General features: G+C 40.0%; 2 protein-coding genes across 6 annotated transcripts in view; one reads left to right on the top strand and one right to left on the bottom strand.

Moving 5' to 3' along the window:
* Positions 1 to 12,434, bottom strand: part of GNAZ (G protein subunit alpha z) — a 79,434-nt gene extending 67,000 nt beyond the window's left edge. For 2 of the 4 annotated variants that reach the window (XM_075435065.1, XM_075435066.1), the window contains exon 1: positions 11,715 to 12,166. The gene's annotated coding sequence lies outside the window, so the exon portion shown is untranslated. Of the gene's footprint in view, positions 1 to 9,781; positions 10,215 to 11,714; positions 12,167 to 12,376 lie in introns of those variants that run through there. The other 2 variants (XM_075435067.1, XM_075435068.1) reach the window with 2 other exon arrangements.
* RSPH14 (radial spoke head 14 homolog) overlaps positions 1 to 19,558 on the top strand; it is a 112,500-nt gene that overhangs the window by 77,362 nt on the left and 15,580 nt on the right. The gene's annotated exons all lie outside the window — the stretch shown is intronic.

Consider the following 19,558-nt stretch of genomic DNA (forward strand, 5'->3'; position numbering starts at 1 on the left):
CTTTGTCTGAAGGTCTACATCAGGACTGTTGGTTTCCTAGGTTCCATCTTACCAACTCAAGTGAAACATGATTTTATCCACAGACGGGGAGATGAGGAGTGGAAGAAGTATTACACCACAGCCCGGGGTGGGGGAATCAAATCCCAAGAGGCTAAACAGAATCCACACTGTTCTCTAAAGTGAGTGACTCATGGGAGAAGACTTGCATGCTACCAAGCACAGATTACGGCTACAGCCTACGCCTGGTCTCATTCTGCTTCTCTTTTGAAATTCAGAAGCTTTGACAGTCTTACAATCCTGCTGCAAGCAAGAGCTTCAGCAGGTACATCTCAGACAGCTGAGCCACTGTCGTAGTTACTCTCTAATTCAAAGGACTTTTTTTTTTCTTTTTCAAATAAGCTGAATATGAAGGAAGTTGTTCATGTTCTCGTTTTGATATGAGATTGCTTTGGGCCAAATCCAAAAAACAGATCTACTTCACAAAACATAACTCTGCAGCCAGAAATACACCATTGTACAATGGCTAATTAGCTCCTGGTTTCAAAAGCTAAGCTAATACCTTTTTTTTTTTTTCTTTACAACATTTTGCCATCTAGATGGAGCCATACTATGACAAAACCGAATCATGACGGTGTCACATACTCAGGGCTATACAGATTTTGTCAGTATCGCGGATTGCTTTCATGTCATTCCAAGAATAGACTTTTGTCTGTAACAAAAATAAAACAGTAGGTATTGCATACTGGTTAACATTCATTATTTTAAAAATGCATAGGTAACAAAGTGAGCCGCTAAACGTAAGTCCATCTTTTGAGGCAGCTTGCATGGACTTTTAATGTGGGTATTTACAATAACATAGGAGTACCACAGTTTAGATTTGGCTGCGCAAAGTTGTTATTTTCTTAGCCCTAAGCAAGTTTGTAAATAGTTATTTTTCCCCAAACCTGAAACATATAAATGATAGATGGATTTATTTTTGTTACCAGAGATAAACCAAAATCCAATCACATTTTTTCTTCATCTTCTGTTATTTTTTCGCTGTGCATTTGTAACTGTACTACTACTAGTATTAGCAGTTGTAGCTCCAAATTTTGTAACACATACTTATGATTCTTTCAATGTTCTATTAACACTGTTAGTACTTTTGTGCGTAGATGTGTGCATGTGGAGAGAGAGGGGGCGGAGGGCAATTACTATTCTAGTTCAAGTTTATGTTGTGTACAAGGACATTTTCAGCATTCAGATTCCCCCCCCTCCCCGATTACAGATTTTTTATTCCTTGTAGCTCTGCAAACTCCCGCAAGCCATGCAACCACAATTTCTGTATTTTTCCTAAAATCTGTGATAGCATTTTTACTAGTTATTTAGACTTTAAATTCTGTCTGCAAATAATCTCTCTCTCCTATTGCACAAGTTCTCCTATGCTGAGGTCAGAAAATCTGCCCTTTGTATCATACCGCAACTAGAATTGTCTCCTCTTCTTTAAGGTACCCAATTAATTAGCTCACCTTTTTGTGACCCCTATCGTTTCATTCATTTTGTTTGAAGTAGGCTCTTGAATCAAACAATTGATCGGTTGATTTATGATACTACATACGTGATCTACTGCTACTGTTATTAGTAATCAAATTTTGCAGATTTTTCTGCATGAGACCATCCTAACAGCTTAAGTGAGAGTTTGACAAACCAGACAAGTGTATGACGATAACCACACAGTACAGATTTAACATCAGCATTTCAAATGGTTGCTCTTTTGTTCTTTTTACTCTCAGTGACATCTCTTCTTGACTCAAACAGCTGTGGCGCTAAAATTATCTTAAAGCTGAAAGGTGCTAATCGAGCCTTTGGTTTATTCGTTATTCAGCAATGGATCCTTAGTTATTCATTTCTCATATTGCCAGAAAAATTACATACAGTAACACTGTATCCTACCATTAACATGGCACATAAAGCTGAAATTTTACCGCTGATAAGAAGCCGTGGATTCCTAACTATTCTAGCTGGCATTCTGCATTTTGCATACATGAGATATGCAGCAAAAAGCTGATAACTTCCCATTTTATTTCTTTTTGCTCACTAGAAGTCTGCTGTTGATACTGTTGTAAAAACAATAACAAGAAACAGGCACAGATCTGGGATAAGAAATATATATATAATATAATATATACATGCTGGAGGTTACTCAGAATGCAGCTATACCTCCGCGGAAAGGTCATACACAACTTTCTCAGCAAGGCATATTAGGGCAAAACAGTACAAAAACTACTGCAGCTGGATGGATTCCAGCTTCCAAATTCACCCTAAACTCACAAAGCAGATTTACCAAGTAGGGGCCAATATCCACAATGCACAGCAGAACAATAATTTATCTTGAAACTTTGTTAAAAGAGTATGCAGATACCTCTGGACCACTCAGCGAGAGGTCTGCATTTTCAGTGATCTGTTCTCAGGTACTACTGGTTAAGTATCGTACCATTTCTTGCCTGATAACCACTTGTAAGGCTTCCAGGATAATTTTGCTTAAAAGCATAGGTTTTGTAATGTTTTGCTTCATTTACAGCATACCTCGAGACTTTTAACTTGAGGTATTGAAGTCAGCATTGTGACCAAGAAAAGATGACAAGGGTAGCGCCTCATAATGCTATCTATGACTTTTAAACAGCTTTTGCTTCTTCACTGTTGCAAGGCTGAAAAATTCTCCACAGGATAAATCTTCACAGTAAGAAAATAACTCATTATCTAATAAACCCAAAAAGCTACAGACATTAAAGAAAACAAGGCACACAAAATTTCTTACCTCTCAACTCTAGGCAAAGGCCTAATAAGGTGTTTTCCCACCTCTACCAAAAGCACAAATGAAAGCAACAGTAAAAGAACTCACAACTAAGTTAGCTTTCAGCCCAACCCACCTTAAAGCAATTCGAATTTTGTTTAAATTTCTTCCAGCTGGCAGCAATCCTATTAAGATGTAATGCTACTGACATGCACACTTACTAGCAGTCTTCTCTTCCTAAAGTATATTTTGCACCAAGTAGTTCAGGAGGAATCAAGCAAACAGTTTGTGTCATCTCTTTGCCCACTGAAGACTCCATACATCAGGGAAACATCCAGCAAAAGTTGTAAGTGGATTTGCTCTTTTAGAAACACAGGAATGGCACAGAAATAGCAGAACAAGACAGTAGATTGTCATCATAATACTGACTGTGTCTCCTTGACTGTTCTCAGAACTTTTTTTTTTTCCTGTTCTTAAAATGAGGTACAATTTTTGTTTGTATTTCAGGTTCTGATGTCTGCCATGAAGTAGTGTAAATGGCTGCTCTGTAGAAAAAAAATTTTAACTGTCCCTCCCATCTTTTGTATTGGCTGCAGAAGGGAGCTCATCCAGAATGGTGAAATTTCTAAAAGCTTTTTTAAAAGTTAAAAGGAAGAGCCAAATCTGAGAAATTTTGCACACCTGCATTATTTTCCGAAATCTTTTAATCTTGACCTTCTACTGTTTGTAGTCTGTTGATCTCCACTTGCCTCTGACCAAAACTAATACAAGCTGAAGAAATTATTTATAGTGAAAAATAATATTTCATATGGATTTTATAACTGGATAACTCTGAAAAAATATATCCTTTTAAATTACATCTTAGAAAATACGAAATCTATAATTGATGACTGACAAAACAGATGCAGATGCCAAGTAAACAATGAGATTGATATGCTCTTAGTGTAACTCCATCAAATAGAAATCATCTTCACAGCATAGGTAAACACAGATAATAAACAACATGTCTAAGAAAAATTCTATTTGAACATCATATCTCATAGCTGAATAAGAACAGTGCTGCATAGATTGACAGCATTCCATCTGGCCTCCTTAAACAAAAATGTTTACAAGCACTTTATTATTTTCTTGAATTGACTTGTTTATGTAAGCTTTCGATGAGTGCTATGAAAAATTCTTGACAGATAAATCATGAAAACATAAAGTATCCAAAATCCAAAGTTACAGTCATATTGATAAGCTTTGATTAGCCACAGACTACCTACATTTGGAGAAATGCAACACCAAGAAGATGACACTGTACAAAGATACCTAAATACTGTATTTTGTCAAGACAATAACCCATACAAAATTCTCCCTCCTAATGTTTTCATGTTTCACCATATAGTAGATGAAACTAGGTTAATTTCTAGGGACTGTGCACATTCCATATATTATTTACTCTGACATGTAGCAGCCAAATGCAAACATAGACAAAGCAAGTTCAAATTTTATTTAAAAAAATAACTTTTGAAATAATGAAGATATTTGCCTAGTAATATCCTATAATATTTTGCTGCCCATATAAGGTGCTACACTTTATTGCCATTTGTATTAGTTGTGATCAAAAGACAATGTTATTCAGTAGTAATTTTACAGCAAGAAGAAGGAAAGTGCCTCAATTCTTTCACTCCCAAGTTATTTTCAGTGAGTAATAACAAGGCATAACAGCAGCAGCAGTTCCTACATTCTTTCAGGATTTTAATCAAATTTAGCCTTTCTTGATTCTGACAATCAAACTTATCACTTGTCTCCAGTCAGCTCTTTTGGGAAATCCTACTCCGAATAATGTAGGGAGGCATCTCTAGCCTAATAAATATTTCAGACTTACAGGCTGGGAATGGAATGGGAACTCTGTTGATTTTCATGGACAATGACCCATGCTTTCCCATTAATGCAAAAGAGCAAGAACTCTTGCCTTTTTTAATTGGCCACTTCCCTGATAAGACCAACTAAAATTACTTTTTAAACATCTAAATACAGATATTTTCTTGAGCAGGGCTTTTCCCTGTACCTCAAAGGTAGTCCTATAGGTGATACTGGGTAAATGTTAATTGCTTATCTATCTTTTAGGTCCTTTTTTGTGGAGTACTATAAACTTCTGCTTGGTCAGCCTTTTCCATTTGATTCTTACGAAAGACTGGTGGAAAAGTATAGAAGCAATGTAGATTATAGGATCATGAGAAAGTACCCTACTGTCTTTGTACTCACTTGAATTTCACTTGGCTTAAATTCTCTCAAAGAGAGAATTATTAGTAGTAGTATATATTAAAATTATTAGTAGTAGAACTACTTAGAGAGCTAAGAGGAAGGTAATTGTCCTGCTCACTGAGAAGCTCTCCCACCATTTGTTAAGCAAGTCTACAGTACTTAAAGGTGCTCCCAGAATTCCATGTGACTGTGAGCTGAACTTTCCCTTTAAAGTACACTTTTGCTATAATAGGCATCACCCATTTCTTTCAGATCAACTCTTACAAAAATTATCGTGCCTAAATGATTTCGAAATTAGGATACTGCAGTATGTTCTACTTGGGGTTCATTGCTTTCCAGTATCAGAAGTCACAACTAGAAAAGCAACATGAATTAGTCAAAACCGCAGAGAAACTCGGACACTCCTAGTCTTGTTCTGAATAGGGGATCGGAAGTTTAAGATCTGAACAGGGAGAAATGGATTTTCGTGATCCAGCCTTCATTGTAGAGCCAAGTTGGAGCTGCCTAAATCTCAGCGTGAATTAGAACAGTTTCCAGGTATGATCCCAAGAGGCCACAGTATCAGTGGTTGTTCTTGGTTTCCTTGACTACAGAAGTGGGAAAAACGGTAGAGTTGCTAGGCCAACAACACAACAAGGAGAGAGGCTTCTCTTGTCACAGACCAGCGCACTATCGTCTGTGAACATTTAATTTTAGTTTATAACCTGCTTGCACTGGCAGAGAACGGGACTATAAAAGAACCAATAATTCAGTTCTTTGTCTACATGATAGGTTACTGCTTTAGTGGTGTTTTAACTTCTATTCCATAGAATTGCACTGTTCAGGACTGCTGTGTACAATCCATCCTCTTGGGGGAAATGGAGAATTGTAACTTGCAGTGTTAAAAGTCACAGATTCCTGTCTCCTGTTGATGTTGATACCCAATACACTCATTTGTTTACATCACTATATATTTACTTGCCTGTGAAATCAGAGTATTGTATTGATTATTATGAAGATGCACTGATGTGCACGTCAGCCTAAAAATCTTGACACATTTAAAACAACTGCTAATCGCTTGAATTAATACATTGTTGAAATTAGGAGCCAAGAATTTGTTCCTGTAACTTAAAAAAATGACATAAAGTTTTCAGTATTTTATTTCTTTTTGTGAGTACGCTTGCGAAAAACAAACTTGACACACCTATGTAATCACAGTCATGAGGCAAAGTTCAGATTTGCTTTTGGGAACATTCACAGCAGGAAACGTAATCAGAGGACATATGCTCATCTAGTCAGGGAACAGAAACAATATGATAATAGAACAATTGTTCAAATTTGAAGTAGGCTAGCCTTAGAATTTTAAATACCAACATAAATGTCACTGAATTACAAATTAAGGTAAGTTTACCTGTTCATGGACATAAATGGATTGAAAAAAGAGGTTAGAAACATGTCTCTGAAATGACTGGTTAAGGTGAGATTCTGCCATCACTGAGCAATACAAAATGAAAGCTCAGTAAGTTCTTAGCAATTGCAAGAATATATAAAGATCTGCCCGTTACAAAATGGCTTCTGATATAGCTCCCTGACTGTGCCAAATTTAAAAGGCCAAGCACCAGAAGGTATCTTCAGAGAAAATCTTCCTGCCGAGACCCAGTTGCAAAAAAGGTATTTTGTGGGACACTATCAACTCGGTGGCAGTACAGAGAGATGCTCCAGTGCAGCAGTGTTTATTCTGGTTTATTTTAGTTTAGAATGGATTTGCTTAGCACCATATGCATTAGTTTACTGATGGATTTTAGTGCTTTAAATGATATAGAACAAACTTTTATGTAGTAGTGGTTTGAATCCTCTCCTGTAGCGTAAACACTAGGGAAGGTCAACAGCTAATATCCTGGACTTTCTTTCCTCAGGAGACATCCAAACTGAAAAAAACACTCCAACTCACATGTATGTATAAATGGATATTATATATCCAAATGAAATAATATTTTATTAATATATTCCAAATGTTTGGATTATATAACTTGGGCTGGTAAATATCCAGAGAAGAAACTTTTTATTTAAAAAAACCCCAACCTAATAACTCAAATTGTATTATTTTCAGAAAGATGTTCCCTGAGATGATATGTAAGTATCCTTTTGAATCATACATACATTTCTCTTTTAAAGGAAGAAGCAAAATAACCAGGTGCATACCCCATATAGACAGCAAGCCCCCCCAGACCTAAACATCCAGCTGTGGTTCTGTTACTACGCCGTGACACTTTCATCTGAATGGGTTACAGTTCAGTTGAATTGTGTTTTTCCTTCCACAGCACAACTGTGTCAACTGTATTTGTGCATCAACACTTGATATGCTGTCTAATTGTATTTGCATTGATGCATTTTGTGAAGATAAAGGTAGTTACTCTACATTGTCTTAATAAGGTTTGAAAATATAGAAAGCAGGCACACGAAATAAAGGTTGAAACACACTGGGAATGCACGTTAGAATACTGCCTGGAGTACTAGGAAAAACTGGATAAAAGATTTGCATTACTTGTACTGTTTAATTGAAGTCTTTCCTCCACAACACAACAGCACTCTTAAGATACAGTTAGCGGAAGAAACCAGTGGCCAGTTCATCGCAGATGAAGATAGTGGTCAAAAATTAGTCTGGTTAATTGCATTGTAGGAATCTCTTTTTCTCCCCATCAGCTCCAAGGGAAGCCTTAACAACTACTCCACATGTACATGTCCATGTTATAGGTATCTAAAGGTGATGAGAATAGTTCCTCCCAACTGCCAAGTCCAGGGAACTACTATTTAATAAATCTACTGTAAAAATATGAGATTAACAAGTTGTAGTTCCTAAGAAATTGTTATTCACTTTCTGGTCATTATCATTCATGTATGTGGGCAGAATGAATACTTAGAATTTGATTTCAGTTTTTCAAATTTGCCTTTTTATGTTTTTGTATTGGCCAACATGATTACCGGCAATTCCATGGGCTATTTCTGTAACATGGAATTGTCTGGAAATGTTATCACACTTGTCTTTTTGATGTGATGACTTAGCAATCCAGAGGAGAAACAGCCTTCTGGTATAAAGGGTTGAAAAAGAAAACAAGGGCAGAGGAAAGTAGGATTTGCTGGGTAAAATTATGGTCTCTAGCAATACATTGGATGTCCAATACCAAATAATCAAATAGTATTCTGGGGAGAGCTGAGTTTCTGCTGAGCCATAGATAATGCTCAGAGCTACAGAAGTAAAAAAACACATGGAAAGCTGTTGGCTTCTGAAATTTTGCCGTGTGTTTTGTTAGCTGTGATTTTAAATGTATTTAACAGTAAGGAATGTTTGAAGTCTAGGTAACACAGAAATGATGGCCCACATCAATAATCAATAATCTGTTCCTTCCATCCTGCTTCACCAATGCCTTTCAGTGTTAGTGACAAGCAACAGCTGAGAGTATTTTCTCTGTAGCTTTCATTTCAAGGGTTAAATTCTGTCCTTGATTACACCCATGTAAAGGTAAAAGAACTTAAATTGCTAATATGTATCAACTCCAGATTTAATAACAGAATAAATAAAAGCCGAATTTAGCCCTTCTCCGTCAAGTTGTGTATTCTACATACCTTAAATTGCCAGGGGACTATGAGAATCGATTTTAGTTGTTTTGGATCAGACTAGTTTTTCCCTTTTGTGATAATTCTTTTGTCAATAAGGTAGCTGAAATTTGGACTTCTTAATCACCACTCTTGGATTCTGGAAAGTTTAATAAAAATATGAACTTTGAATATAACATACAAAGTATAAGTCAAATTCTTGTCTCAGGTGGACGGAAGGGAATCTGTTGTAACTATTAATGGATGTGGATTTATTCTGGATACTTTGGGGATCACAAGGAACAAAACTTAGCCTTCTTTATTAATAAAAATAGGACAATCTTTCTCACCAAGTACAACTAATACAATCATATCTACATATGCTCATATTTTTATTTTGAAGGGCTTTGGTTTAAAAATTCTCTCAGATAAAATGAAATAGTTCATTCCTTGTGTGGCAAGCTGTTACCGCTGAAGGTGGGCAACGTCAACCTTAACAGCATTTGTGGGAATAACATTACAATTTTCTCAGTAAAAATAATATGATGAAAATCACTGATAATTTACACATTAGTGTTGTGATGCAAGCAGAGGGTTAGTGAATTTGTCACTGAGACTGACCGCACTGGAATCAGCTGTAAAACTGTTCAACGTCATTGTTCCTAGAGAGCATGGGAGAACCTGATCAGTGACACTGTGCGTGCTCGTGTTGAGTCTGGGCCCTCTCCCACTGGAACGGGTGACAAAAACTTCCAATGACTCCTCGGAAAACAGGACCAAAACTTTGCACAGAAATAGCCACGTTCAACTCTCATTTTCAGTTGTGTAAATGTGGAGAATCTCTTCTGAAATAAGTGGAATTACTGTGACTTAACCCAAAGGAATTGAAAGTATTTTTCTTTAATTCATGGGGGAGGAGAGAGAAAAAGACACCGTTCCCTTCTATTGCTTCACCCCTGCGTATCAACGAAGACTCTATCTGCTGTCAAAATCCTTATCTGCTTAAGCTGGAGAGGAAGAGCTGACTTCACCATTTAAGGATTTAAGCTTCTATTGTCTACTGAAGTTTCTGTTATCCTTATCCCTCTACTTATCCCCTTCCTCACCACTTAGGCAGATTCCTTAAGAAAAAGGGACAAATTTCTGTTTTCTGGTTCTGTCTAGGTTTCTTAAAATTGAACGTACCTTATTCCATCAATGCGTAATCTGAACTGAGACAACCAGAACACTTTCATTTCAGTCCTTCAGAACTACTTGGCTGATTATTTTTAGATTATCATAGTTAAATTCATAGCCAAGGCCTGTAGCTGAAACACTGAGCTGTACTGGAGGCTTGCTAAATTCAAGGTAATACCTCCAGAAGATTCATTCAACTCTGTTCACTGGTGGTCAATGAAGTGACAAGCACATAATCCTCAGACGGAGGTGTAGCACGCGGAGTTTATGCACCTCTGTAAGGTCCATTGTCAGGACGAAATCTCCATGGCCTTACACAGAATTAATCGGCTTTTCTTTCCTGAGAAGCACGCATATGCACACAGAAGTGGGATTCTTCTTTGAAAATGCAAGTCAGTGCTTTGGTAATGAGTGATACCATCAGATTTTCTCCTAAATATGCCATATAACTAAGATGTTTTCTTTTGATTGCACCCGTCGCTGGCTTCTTGAAGACTGGAACTTCATTCTTCCATACACATAGGGCTGTCCTGTAACAGTGTCCTTTGTCCAAGGGCAAGGATCTGTCCTTTTGCATGGTAGCTTCCAACCGAATTATCTGATGGAGACAGCCAAGTTAACGGCAAAAAGCTCTCTGTTCTGCCGAGCTGTATCTCTTCAGCTAGCAAATGTGTCTGCATTGAAGAAAAGCCCCTATTTCTGCCTATAACAGCACCTAAGCCATCAGCTCAGACTTTAAATGTCTATATCCAGAAAGTGAGAAGCAATTTCCCCTAAGAAAGTACAAAATACACACTCATTTTTACTCCTTGGTGATCCACAAGTAGATGTTCACAGTGCCATATTTCTCTACCTGACCTGCTGTTGTAACTTCTGTAGATGAAATTTTGATGTCCACCTGAAGGGTGTGACCCACAACGGTGCGAAATGCAGAACCAAAATAAAAATCAAATTGGGGGTGTAAGAGTATCAGTAGACGATATAAAGAAATGCCAGAGGGAAAACTAGTGAATTTTTCTCAAATATTGCACAGGAAAATGTTGTCAGTAGCCTCCAGAATAAATACCGCAAGAACACACACTAAACAGCTGCTATGGTGAAACAGCCAAAACCAGATCAGATCAGCACTACTAGCAGAAATTAAACTGACATATATTCCTCTGTAGCACTCAGCTAATATTGAAGGGTTGGGGTTTTTTAGGTACGAATCACCCAAAATGCAAATGCAAAGGTACCAAAAAAACTTGTGGTTCACAGCTGCAGATGGGAGCCGTCCACAGGTGCAGATTAATGTAACAAAACCTCCCCGTTCCTTCCCATGCATGAGCACACACGAAGACGCAGAGCATCCAGGTTCCGCAGAGCCACACGTCCTTAGAATGAGCAGATGGGACTGTCACAGGGAGGATTCAGTTCAGAAATTCAGCAGCCAGGAGCCTTTTCTGACGGAACATTAGCCAGCCTGCATTTCCCTGGGAGGAGGTGCTACATAGCGTGGAGGTTCTGCTCCCAACAGGCGGAATCGAATGGATTATCTTTCTGAATCGTTAAGAGAAAGCAATGGATCTCAGTAAGGCTCAGGTATTGGATATTAATGGGTCACAATCCAGGCGAGGAAAGGGAGAGGGCTAAATTTCGTGAAAAAGGGATCCAGCTGAAGCAGCAGCTGATAGAAGACCAGTATCCCTGGAGAAGGTCATTTTCACTGTATCAGCAGCCTGCCTCCCCTTACTATTTTTTCTCTGCACATAGCGAAATATTTCTACCTCCCAGTGACATTCATCTTTTCCTTCATCCAGCAAAAACATAGCTTGTCCTTTCAAAACGATACTTTTTTCTTCTTGCTTTAGAAGTCCCTTTCTGTTTTGGAAATACACGGAGGGGGAAACGTTCATCGCTAAACTGATCTGAGAGAGCACGCCATGCCGAATATTCCACTCACCTCTCCCGCACCGGGCCGGCAGCAGCCTCCACCTCCTCACTCCATCAGTCCCAGCGCCCGCATCCACGGCCGCCTCTCCCCTCTCCCGTCAGCATCTCAGGCTTGCGGCGCGCAGCCCCGCCACGGCCGCAGGCGCCTGCGGGAGGGAACACCCGCCCGTCCTCATTTTCTCCCTAGAAAAGAAAATTGTTAGAACCGGGTGTTGTTGTTGTTGCAGTTGCCTGCAGGGCGGTGACGGAGCCAGCCGTCCGGCGGGAGGCAGGCAGGCGCTCGGCGCTCTCGCCGGGAAGCGGGGCAGGGGGAGCGCGGGGCTGGCTCTGGAGGAGGAGCCGGCGGCTGCCAGCCCGTTTCCACGCCAACGCGGGGGGTACCGCGGGCGGGGGCGCGGCTCCCCCCGCACCCCCCCCACGCTCCCGCGGGGTTTTGTTGCTGGCCGTGGGCGCCGCGCTCCCGCGTTACACAACGCGCGTGGCCAGGCGCGCGCGGGAGCCCGCTGCCCCAGGCCGTGCCCGCCCGCAGGCCGGCGCTGCCCTCCCGGGGGCCGCGGTGCGGGGCCCGCTGCGCTGCCGCGGTGCGGGGCGCGGCTCTGCGGGGCTGGGGGTGTCAGCGGCCCCGCGAGGCGTGTGTTCGCGGGCCGGGGGCGGCGGGGACGAGCCGCCTACGTGCTGGGGCCATGCAGTCGCGGGTGGAGGAGGCGAGGCGGTTGGCTCAGTGACACGGAATTGATCCACCGTGCGCATTCCGCGTTTTCCATCGTTCGGCTGCTCTCGGTACCGGGCGCAGATATTCTTCTGCTCTTCCCTTTCTGCCTTTCTCTTTTCCTGTCTATTGCATTTGCGCATGTGTAATTTACTAGAGCTTTTTTGAAGTGATGATGAGTATCATTCTAGTTTCACCTCGTTAGTAGATTTACCCTTTTTATATTTTACATTTTTCCTAGTGTTCGTTTCCCTTTGGCCATACTACAATACTAGTTGCATTGTTGGATCCGCAGCCTTGATCAAATAGCTGTGATTTTCCCCTACACTTCTCATTTTGTGAACCTGACGCGTTACTGCTACGCTCCTGCTGGAGACGGCAGCAGAGGCTTTCAGACACAGACAGAATGCAGGCATTTTTCCCACAATAAGGCTGACATAATACAGCGCAGAAACCATCTGATTCCTGTAAATAATATCACTTCCAGTACTGATATTATCAGCAGAGCCGTAGCATCAATGAATTATAACAATGAAATATTTTAGTGTAAAGCACAATGTTGCAAGATGATTTTTCTTGCACAGAAATAAAAGCCATGAATCAGTATACCCTGTGAGGGGTATTTTCCTGAAAGTAATGAATCGTTGGTCTTGTTCACGCTAGGGAGTTTGCCAGTACACCTAGACTGGCACAGTTGTTCTGGTAAACTCCTGGCATTTAAAAAAGAAATGTCATATACATAAATTGCGCTCTTCTCCCAGCAAAATTATAATATTCAAATCAGGAATTTGCCCTGCTTTAATAAAAAAGATAATCTCTACAGTTTTATTTTGAAATTTTAGCTTTCAACATATCTGCACGTGTGTCTTTTGATGCATTTATATGATCAGATAGCAGCCAATTTTAAATTGTAGGAGTGTTTTGTTTTTCAAAGGTGCTCTTTACTTGCAGTTGCATAAATCCCTGATATGCTGGCAAGGGAATAGAATAAAAGATTGTATCTGTGGTAACTGACTGAATAGTCTAGATAATAGGATAAAAGAACAATAACAAGGTGTACAGGTTTAATCTGCTCTTCCATAAAGAAGAAGTAGTTACTATAGAAACTGTCACATTACATGTAGCTTCAGTATAGCACTTCATATGTGAGAAATAGGCATCTTCCACACATTAACGAACTTTGGCAGAACTAACAGCATCAACTACCATCATCCTGAGTAGGAAGATCATCGTTCACATGCTCTCTGCAGATTTCATCTCTTGTCGGGATTTTCAATTGATAGAACAAAATGCTTTCTTTCTTACAGCTGTGAGGGACGCACCTCACTGTAGATCACGTTTTGTCAGGAGTTACGAGTGTGCAGAATGTGAGTAAGGGAACAGGTCTTTCTCTGAGGAGTTTAGGTGTTATTATTTCAACACCACAGTATGGGAGCTTGCTGTTGATTAATGGCAGAGTTAAAACCCGACTCATCTGAAGAATAAATCAGCAGATATGTCTAAGCTTTCTTCAATCTCATCTTGTCCTGAATCCAGAAGTTCTCCAACCGAGACTTTCAGCATGCATTGATTGCGCTACATGTAGCTAAGCTCCCTCAGGAATTTAAAGAGAAATATACGTCTCAAAATGGCATATACAGGTGATTAAACGCCGAAGTCAAATGGCATATAAAAACATAGTTCTTTAGTTCAGTACTCTAAATGTTGTTCTTTGTACATGGGTAGATTGAAAACACACAAATACATATTGAAAGTGAATAGTTTGCATTACTTTTTTTTTTTGCCTGGAAATAGTAAACAGTAATTTGAGAGAACTGCAATGATCTGACAGAATTCCTGCTCCCTCAGCCATGCCAGGCAGGTCACCATTTTTTTCCCATGTCAGAGCAGGTTTCAGTTTGAAGGGAGCAGCACCTGGCAGCTGAATTGTAACACCTAGTGTGCAGCTTATTGGAACCCTGAACTGCACAAGCTTCACATGACTTGCCAGTGCTGTTCACTGACCGAAAGCCAAATGCTTGCTTGTTTACTGTTGCTTTCTGTTTGGGATCAATCAAAATAGAGGCATTCATATATGTTTAGCTTGAAGACAATAGTGCTAAACCAGAAATGTGCTCTTAAGTGGAAAATCCCATAGGGATTTTTCTAATCAATTACCCTTTAGTATACCATGACAACATCAAAATATTTATATGCACACATGCAATGTTCTTGGTGAATGTACATCTCCAAATGATAGAGGGTAAATTGAGAGGCCACATCTGGTCTGTAATAAAAATATAATAAAAGACATTTTGTATTTCATTCAATTTTCTACCAAACACCCTCTTTTTAACAAGCAATTGTGGATCTGGGTTAGATATTTATAGATGGGTCTGTGATTCTCTTAGAGCATAAAGAACTGAACAGAACATTTAGAGAAGAATAAAAAGGCTGTATTTTTATTTTTAACCATTTTTCTCACGTGGTTAAGTTTAAAATAGCATCAAGTACTGATGACTGGGATCTGATAACTATCTGACATATCGTTCCTTTGTACCAGTGACTGTGAGATAGAGGGGGAAAAAAGTCATGAATGCACCTTCCAAGAGGTGATATCAGCTTGGCCTCATTTGGCTTTATAATTTGGGATGAAAATTCACTTGTTACCAGGATTTCACCCTTTTATCTTTTTTCTCACATCATTCAAGTAACTGAGCTTCACTTAATATTGACTGTTTATGGGGTCAAGTCATGGGAGACATTTGGGAATGTGAACACAAGTAGCAGGTTATAGCTAATGCCACCAGCAACAAAAGGGAAGGACTCCTCTAGTTAGTCAACAGACAAACATTTAAAACAGCAAAACACAACCAAACCCTAAAACTGTTAAGTGCCTTACATACATTCCTTCACGGTTTTATTATGTACCTACTGTATTTGCAGCTCCCAGTCACTGATTCAACTGCTGAATCAGCAGTTGCCACTGAAGCCAAGTTTAGCAAAAGCAGCCGTAAATCCAGCAGCTGGTGGACGGCTGCTTGGAGGCTCACCCGGAGCCCTGGAAGATGCGCTGGTTTTCCTGCGTGGGTGACTTTACAGAGCCGTCCTCACTTATCCTCAGCTTTGTGCTGGATACAAGCATCCCAGCTCCTTCAGAGCCTCCATGGGAAGAAAGCTACAGACAGAAATAGCATGAAATTAGATAAAGGGATGTAGTTCTTTGTAAAGGACCCATCCTCCAAGAGTTCTTTATTATGTTTTTTTTTTAAAAAAAAGGAGAATTAAAGTATTCTTTCTACATTCTTCACTATTAAGGGCAAAGGAATGGCGAAAACAAAACAAACCCCCCTCTCGCTTTAACCTGAAAAGAAAGTGGGGATCATTTAGCAAAGTATACAACAAGGGATCTGTGAAGTGTGAACAACTGACAAAATCACTTGAGATCAAAATACATAGGTTCTTCGGGAATTACACCCCAGGAGATGCAATTAAACAGGGCCAGGAATTTTTTGAAACCAAAGCTTTTACCACAAAAAGTACCAGCTTCAGATCTCCTAGTAAAGTGGTCTGAGCAACAGGCTACTCGTTACTCTTGGGATGCCCTCCTCCCTCCTGCAGTCTTCCTCTTTGAAGGGTTTCCGCTTTGTAAGAATGATTAAATATTCATTGCAGCAGGGACTTGAAAGTAGGTCTCTCCCACTTGAGGATACAGGTAGGCATTTAGGCTTTGTTTCATTTTTGCAATAACAAACAAACAAAAAGAAGAAATGTATTGATTGCAAATATTTTTGGTTTTGTCACTGTTGTTCTTGCCAACCGAAGAAGTGTCAAACAGGGGCCTCAAAAGAATTATGTATATTTTTAGTAGGTACTTAGAAAAAAATGCTATAATTGGATTTCACATTTTCTTGTATCCTTTACACATGGTAAGTCTACTTCATGTAGGAACCGCAAGGTACAGCTACTATTTCAGCAGGCACTATTATTTGCCCCTTTATTACCTTGTCGTGTCTGATTAACAGGAATAAGAAATTGGTAGTTTATAAAAAAAAGACCTCAAATTTTCTTTGAGGACACAAAAATAATTCTGGGTGGGAGAAGGGCTGGGGACATTCAGCTAGCTTTACTGAGGGAGCTTTAGATGCCAGAGCAGTTCTGTAAAAATTCGGAATACAGCAGTCAGATCTAAGTAATTAGTTTAGATAATTGTACACCTATTCCATGTCAGGACTGTGGCTAATTTTGTATCTACATAAACAATAAAAATATTACATAGACATCTACAAACCGGTCATCATTTCTGAAGTACAAAGTAGCTATACAAAGTGGTAGCTTTACCCAGTTATAACTGATCGCTGCCTCTTTTGTGAAGCATTTTTAGACAGCGGGTGAATAATTGTACAAAAGACTGTTTGCTGTATGACTATGTTAGTGATAAACTAATAGGAAAATTGCATAAATGTGGCTGCTGGTTTTTGTGATTCACCCCTCCTCTGTCTGAAAAGTTTTTGCTCTGTCAGTGGCATGCGCAAGATCAAATAACAAATGAAAGTGGCCTAGGAAGCAATTCAGCCTCCAGACATAAGTCTCTAAGACAATTTTCAGCTTTCAAGGGTATTCCGTCCGGCCTCCAGCTGCACCCTAGAAATGTCCAAGCATCCTGTAGGTCATAAGTCATGCCTGACGCTCCCAAGCGATACCTCAGATACCAAAATGACGTTAGAAGCCTACATTCAGCCATCTGCATCGCTTTCTTATGAACGGGGTGATGGAAAGAACGAAGTGGGCAAAGCATGTTATGCTGACTTTACCTAACACTGCACTGATTAAATTGATAAGCACCTTATCAAATCTTTCAATCAATGTGGCTTTCAGGCTTATTTATAATAATGTTATTTTTAAAAGCATATTAAAATGGCAGTAATTTATATCAGATGATGAAATAGTTTCTGGTATCTGTTATAATTTTTGCATATATGATTCTCTGTTTAACTGTTTTGAATGCGCTGGCTGCCCAGGGAGGCTGTGGAGTCTCCTTCTCTGGAGACATTCAAGACCCGCCTGGACAAGGTCCTGTGCAGCCTGCTCTGGGTGACCCTGCTTCGCCAGGGAGGTTGGACTAGATGAGCCACAGAGGTCCCTTCCAACCCCTACCATTCTGTGATTCTGTGATTCTGTGAGTAGCACTGTTGAAGTGCCTGTGCTTAATCTGGCACATTTACAGAAGCTAGACCTAATATTTTAGTCCAGGTTAAGTAACAGGTTCATTTCACTGTTGTTGTGGCTTGGGTTCTACAGCACTAGTTTACAAATAAGTTATAAAAAGAAGGCTCTTTGCAAGAACACCTTCATTCAGTCACTTAGAGAGCCTCATTCAGGAGTGCGTCCCTAAGCAGAAAATACGTAGACTGTTAAGACATGCCTATTTGTGATAGACTCCTCTCAGCCAACGCCTGTGATCTACAGCTCACTGGAGGAATGAGGCTCTCAACCCAAGGGTGACATTTACTGGGGAGGCACTTCAAAAAGTAAACCATCCTCAAAGCAACCCACACCTTGGCAGTCTTGTATTCAATTAAGATTTAGGAATTTTTCACTACTGGAAATAAAATATAGACTAAAAATACTGGAAAGCACCATTGTAGACCTTCACTCAGAAGAAAATGCAATTTTTATTGAGTAGTACATGTAGTTTTCCTTAAGAACACGGCTCCCTGTGGAAAAGGTGGGATCTGCGAAGCAGAAGGCCAGAGTGGAACATGGAGAGTGCAGCTCCGCTGACGTCGTGCAGCCATCTGGGCCTGGGGTTCTAACCAAGCTGTGTTTCTTCTACTCCCGTTTCGAATTAAATTGCCAAGCCAGACCATCTGAAGCAGAAAAGGATTTCACCCACCTCTAGCACTGTCGTCTTTTCTGAGAGGTTTTATCAGTTCTAACCGTTCAATGCTGCTTACCTTGGCACCAGCGTAAGTAGTGCGAACTGCAGCTCTGCCAGCGTGCCAGATCAGCAAACTTCAGCAGCAGATTTGTCAACACTCCAATTTCTCCAGTTTCTTCTTCTTTGAAATTTTCTATCAGCGTCATTTTTTAAAATAGAAAAAAAAAAAATCTTTATCCCACCCTTCTGACAATGAAGAAATTGTAAAAACAAAGTGCTTGTACAACGAGACTGAACTGATGTTCCCTTTAACCTCCTCCTGTTGTCATCTACTATTTGGAGTCTTTCAGTCCATTCATTTTTTAGTCTGTGCAATGATTCATATATTCGAAGCAAGTTTCTGTCAATTTTCTAGATTAAATTCCTCAGTATCTGACACATAATTAATTCTAGCTGCTTTATTCCTTTAAGCCTCTCATTTTTATTTATTGTTTGAGAGTAGTATAATGAAATCCGTATAGGAACCTTTCATATACCTCTGTTTCTGATTGATTGTGATGCAGTTATACTATAGCAGTGCAGAGTATATTTTCACCATCTTAATTATATATTTCTCCTGAGCAACAAAACTTACAAAATGACTGCTCTTTTATGTCTGAGCCTGTGAGGTTAATTCACTAGTTGCAAAAGGTGAATGCTAAAGATAACAGAAATATTAGAACGGCCATTTTACTATGCAGTGCTGTTTTGTAACTCAGAATTCCAGTTGCACAGATATTTCCAGATACAGAAATTTAAGATATTTAACAAGACTATTTCTTGAACTTCCTTCATGTTGCTTTACTTTTTTGGCCTTCCGCCCCAAAAGAGGAAAATTTTTTTTAAAACAATCTGTTCTCTCAGCAGACGTTCTGAAAACTGAAAACCTGCAGTTGCGCATTTCTCTGACATGAAGGGCTTGTAAGGCAGTGGGGCTTAAAAGTTTAAAACTTTTGATTGGGGTAACACATTGCCCCAGTCCCCTGAAGGCTGTCTTCCCAGCCAGTCAGGCATTTTTAGACACCGCAGCAGTGTGATTTATACCAAGCCTTAGCTGCGGCTCCGAGGAAGCAGTCTGCTCTCCTGCAGCTTCCCGCAGAGGAAGCTCCCCTCATCCCGCCGAGCCTCTGGCCTAGCCCACCGCCCTGTTCGTCTCCTGGGAGGGCGGGGGGCCGTCCGGGGGGCCACAGCGGGTGAGCTATGGCCACCAGCTGAGCAGCAGCGTGGAGGGAACGTGGTGGGAAAC

This window comes from Opisthocomus hoazin, chromosome 13, assembly GCF_030867145.1.
Source record: "Opisthocomus hoazin isolate bOpiHoa1 chromosome 13, bOpiHoa1.hap1, whole genome shotgun sequence".
Taxonomy (NCBI): Eukaryota; Metazoa; Chordata; class Aves; order Opisthocomiformes; family Opisthocomidae; genus Opisthocomus; species Opisthocomus hoazin.